The following is a 6,000-nucleotide window of genomic DNA, read 5'->3' on the forward strand; positions in this document are numbered from 1 at the left end:
CTTTCAAGTTTTAGTTTTTCCATGTTTTATGTCACGAACCATATATGAAAATCTTAAAGTATTCCATTTTTCACACTGGCCACTAGAGCAAACACAACACGCTGATGCTTCCTGTAGCTCACTTGTCAGCTTTGCTGTAGAGATGGGGATATAATGAGAAGAGTCATCACATTATCATTGGAAGTTGGGCAGGTTATTGATCGCTCTATTGTACTGCTGGAGGCCTAAATAAGGCAGGATAGTACACAAATCAGGCTCTGTATGAATCTCGCCTGGTATTGCCTGATCTCTGAGGAAGATGCTGTACTGTATGACATTTCTCTCTCAATTGACTCTTTAATTTCATCTGCCATAAAACATACACACCTTGCTGTACTGTCTTTACAGGAAGGAAGTGTGCGTCTACAACAGGGCCAGGCAACCTTTTTTGTATGGTGTGCTGAATAAAAAAACAATGATGAAGTACGGATGTAGCCATCTTTATCTTGACTGAACTCGCTGCAGCTTGATATCACACAACAAAAGACATTGAAAAGTCATTGAAAAAGCCAAGATAAAGGATCTTGCCACTGTTTATGGCGTTAAGTCAAGATAAAGACGGCTACATCTGTACTCGGTGTGCCATGCAAGCATGAAAGTCATATAAGACAAACTGTTACTACGTATGTGACGTATCAGTTAATCAAACTTACATTTCATTGGAACACTTGTCCCTGACTTTCCTTGCAAAGATGATTCATTGTGGTGCATACGAGGCTACTGAACTCAAGCTTGAGGGGGGTTCACACAGGAGAGTTCACGGCTACCGAACACCAGTTTGGGGAGGGTGCACATAGGAGAGACCATGGCTACTGAACACCAGCTTGGGGAAGTACACCTAGGAGAGAGAGCTGCCAACTTTTGAAAATGTTTTTTTTTTTTTACAGAGCAGTTACTGAATTCTGTCCTTGTGGTTCTGAGGACCAGGAGAGAGCAGCACAGCATATGCGCTTGGGGACGCTGAACACCAGGAGAGAGAGAGAGCTACATTTGTGTGCTTGCCAAGTGTTCAGCAGCGACAAACACAATGAAGCACTACTCTCTCTCCTGGTGTTCAGCACCACCAAGCGCATAATGAAGCTCCACTCTCTCCCTGTGTTCAGCGCCGCCAAGCACACATCGGTGCTGGACATCGAGAGAGGAGTGTGCCAGCCAGCCAACCATGCCACAGGTTGCTGACCCCTGGTCTACAATATGACCACCCCAGGAAAGTTATCAGAAATAAATCGCTACAACATTTAAAAAAGAACAAACGTGTGTTCTCTTCTACAGACTTCGTTAATAAAACGAACATCAAATATGTGAAACATTTCCGTAAGTATCGTGCAAGCTATTAATCAACAAATGGGCAAGATAAATAACCTCTAAATACAGTAATGATAGGGAAAAATTAAGCAATTCAAGTTTTTGCTAATGTATCAATATGGAGAATGATTCACTGTAATTCATATCACAAGGGATATATTAAATTATTACCATCTAACCATGGTTCATTCATTTATAATCTTGGCATGAACAGATAATCACCCCAATGTGTCCTTATTTCTAGTTCCTGTGCACTTTACATTGACACCATAAATGTAGTAAGGTAGATCAAAAAGTTTCAATTTCTGCCTGTTTGAATAATAAAGTCTCTGTATATTTTTATGTGTGTATGTATGTGTATATATATATTTTATATATATCTCTTTTTATTATCTATTGATAAATTGAATGTGCTTACTAGTTCACACTGTTTTAAGCTCCTAGCACCTAAATCAGGAGGTCAGGGGATATAGCACCAGTGCAGTCAAACGGCGCTGTTTAAATATCTACTACCAGCCCTACGCGTTTCTTTACTAGATTATGTCTCTGCCGTAAATCATCAGGGGCTTGCAGAGTCCGAATATTATAACTTCTAGGAGTGTGCAATGTATTAAACCAGAATAGTTTGTAGCGTGGATATCAATGCCAGCCGCCATCAGCGGCAACCAACTCCATCTTATAAAGGTGGAGTCCCCACCGCCTACCGGGATTGCCATGTGCTTCAGCCAATCAGGGACGCCGCATTGGAAGTATGTCCCGCCCCTTTGGAAAAGGAGGGGGGCCTGTCCAGCTCAGCGAATAGAAGACCTACTTTCGACCGGCCTTCCCTCAATGACGTGAGGGATGTAAACTCAAAGACCATCAATGCACTGTGAAGCAGTGCATGATTCCTGTGTCATCCGCAAACTGATACACACCCTGTAAACCATCTTCACCCCTAAGTAGAATGATCTAATTACCTAAATTACTTGGAATGTGATTTCCATCTCTTTATTGTTGTGTATTTCTCGCATGTCTCGCTAGACAAGTGTCCTCCTCTCTTCTGATGTTTCCTATATGCTCCAGAATTCTTCTCTGAAATTCCCTCATAGTCTTGCCCACATAATGTAGTGGGCAAGTGCATGTGGCTATGTATATAACCCCTTTTGATTTACAGTTTGCAAATTCTCTATTTCTGAAATCTTGCCCTGTCATTGCACTTTGAAAGGTTTTGCTTTTAATTACATGTTTAAATTGTGGGCAAGACTATGAGGAAATTTCGGAGAAGAATTCTGGAGCATATAGGAAACATCAGAAGAGAGGAGGACACTTGTCTAGCGAGAAATACACAACAATACAGACATGGAAATCACATTCCAAGTAATTGAGGTAATTAGATCGTCGAATCGTGCGGGCAATCTGGATAGACTGCTGCTTCAAAAGGAGTGCAGATGGATTTACCGACTCAAAACATTATACCCGAACGGTATCCATGACAATATGTCATTTATGAGCTTCATATGAATTCCCCCTGAAATTCCCACTTAATTACGGCGTGTCTCATGTCAATCACTAACATCAATCTTAGAGTATCTATCTCATGTCTAATTTACTGGATATGTGGTCTAAAGAGAGGATAGATACATCTATATTTATCGAAATAGACCCCTTCTTAAACCACCTAGGCATTGGTTATCAGATTCAACTATAACCTGCTCACACTGACTAAGTTTTAATTATATCTATCACCTCCTAATAGGACACCGAGATGGTAACTCCAGCCATGGGAGTCGTATCGTGTATTATCATAGATATGTCTAGACACCATCCCATTTTCTCCTATGTAGGGGTGAAGATGGGTTACAGGGTGTGTATCAGTTTGCGGATGACACAGGAATCATGCACTGCTTCACAGTGCATCGATAGTCTTTGTGTTTACATCCCTCACGTCATCGAGGGAAGGCCGGTCCAAAACAGGTCTCCACTGAGCTGGACGAGCCCCCCTTTTCCAACGGGGTGGGACATACCTCCAATCTGGCCTCCCTGATTGGCTGAAGCAGATGGTGATCCTGAAGGGGGTGGGGACTCCACCTTTATAAGATGGAGTTGTTTGCGGCTGGCATTGATATCCACGCTACAAACGATTCTGGTTTAATACATTGCACAATACTAGAATGCTAGAAGTTCTAATACTCTGACTCTGCAAGCCCCTGATGATTTACCGCAGAGTATATCTAGTAAAGAAACTCCTAGGGCTGGTAGTAGATATTTAAACAGTGCCGTCTGACTGCACTGGTGCTATATCCCCTGACCTGCAACCTCTCTGATTTAGGTGCTAGGAGCTTGAAAACCGAATGGAATAGTAAGCACATTCAATTTATTAATAAATTCTATATATATATATATAAAAAATATATTATTCAGACAGGCAGAAATTGAAACTTTTTGATCTACCTTACTACATTTATGGTGTCAATGTAAAGTGCACAGGAACTAGAAATAAGGACACATTGGTGTCATTATCTGTTCATGCCAAGATGATAAATGAATGAACCATGGTTAGATGGTAATAATTTAATATATCCCTTGTGATACGAAATACAGTGAATTTTAGATTTAAACTCAAGAGAAAACTACATGGAAACCAATATTTACAGTGAATTAATATGGAGAATTATAATGTATATTTTAGGAGAACAGAAGCTATACTGATTCTATTGTGTGAGTTAACAGACAGGGAGTGACAGGAATTCCATCTGTTCAACTAACCATTGTATATAATAAATTAACCTTATCTCTGCCGCATTATATTATGTAGACGTACCACTTTGTATATAGTAAATTAACTTTATCGTAGCCACATTGTGTAATGTAAATATATACTATTGTATGCTAATTCTCTCGGTCCCCTGGTGCACAAGTCACACATATATACATTGCTATATAAACTGCTGTAATTAATTATGTCCGTTCTGAATAGGAATTCAGAGCTCTGTGTACACACAATAAACCTTCTTTTACCCTTACCCACACGAGTAAGTAACTGTACGTCGTTGCGGGAGGTTACTTCGGCTGGTCCTGATAGGCTTCCTGTCAGAGTGACAGGAAGTCACTGTGTCGTTCCTGATGCACACTGTCGGCGACAAAGTGTGCATCGTGAACTGGGAGATCAGCTGTCCCCGACAGCTGACACTCCAGTGTTGCCGATCAGCGGCTCATCGCTGCTGATTTCGGCAATTAACCCGATAAATGTGGTGCTCGATTGCGATCACCACATTTGGGAGATTTGTAGCACATCAGCAGTCCCCATGCAATTGTGGGGGCTGCTGATGCTTGTGATGGCATCCGGAAGTCAGGCAACTGCCTCCGGGTCTGCCATGTATAGAAGCCTATGAGGACCAGCCTCTTGGCTGGTCCTCGTAGACTTACTGTCAGAGTGACTGTGATGTCACACTGACAGTTAGAATACATTACACTACCTAGGTAGTGTAACGTATTCCAACAGCGATCAGAGCTGCAGGTAAAAAAAAATAAAGTGTAAAAAGTAAAAAAAAGTTAATAAAAATGTTTTATAAAAGTGTAAAAATAAAAGTTTTTGTTTTCCTATAATAAGTCATTTATTATAGGGAAAAAATGAAACCGTTAAAAAAAAAAAAAAAAAAAAAAAAAAAAAAGTGCACATATTTTGTATCACCGTGTTCGTAACAACCCAAACTATGAAACTATTATGTTATTTTTTCCGCACGGTGAACACCGCAAACAAAATAAACTGAAAACTATGTCAGCATCGCTATTTTTTGGTCACCACACCTCCCAAGTTATAGAATAAAAAGTGATCAAAAAGTCGCATTTACCCCAAAATAGTACCAATAAAAACTACAACCCGTCCAGCAAAAAACAAGACCTCCCACAGCTTTTTTGACGAAAAAGTTACGGCTCAGAATAGCGAGTCTCAGAAAATAAATTATTTTATAGAAACGTAATTTTATTGTGCAAACGCTGCAAAACTTTAAAAAAAACTATACACATATGGTATCGCCGTAATCGTACCGACCTGCAGAATAAAGTAAAACTTAATTTATTGCGCACGGTGAACGCTGTCAGAAATAAAGAATTTAAAGCGCCAAAATCGCTTTTTTTTGGTCACCTTAGCTCTAAAAAATATCCTGTGGGGTCAAAATGCTCACTATACCCCCTAGAAAAATTCCTTGAGGGGTGTAGTTTCCAAAATAGGGTCACTTTTGGGGGGTTTCCACTGTTTTGGTCCCTCCGGGGCGTTGCAAACCCGACATGGCACTGAAAACCAATCCAACAAAATCTGCACTCCAAAATCCAAAAGGTGCTCCTTCCCTCCTGAGCCCTGCTGTGGGTCCAAACATCAGTTTATGACCACATATGGGGTATTGCCGCAATCGGGAGAAATTGCTTTACAAATGTTGGGGTGCTTTTTCTCCTTTTATTCCTTGTAAAAATGAAAAACATCTATGTTTCCAAAGAAAAAAAGGTAATTTTCATCTTCACAGACTAATTCCACTAAATTCTGCAAAAAAACTGTGTGGTCAAAATGCTAACTATACCCCTAGAAAAATGCCTTGAGGGTGTAGTTTCTAAAATGGGGTCACTTTCGGGGGGTTTCGACTGTTTAGGTACCACAAGACCTCTTCAAACCTGACATGG

The sequence above is a fragment of the Rhinoderma darwinii genome, chromosome 2 (genome assembly GCF_050947455.1).
Source record: "Rhinoderma darwinii isolate aRhiDar2 chromosome 2, aRhiDar2.hap1, whole genome shotgun sequence".
Lineage (NCBI taxonomy): Eukaryota > Metazoa > Chordata > Amphibia > Anura > Rhinodermatidae > Rhinoderma > Rhinoderma darwinii.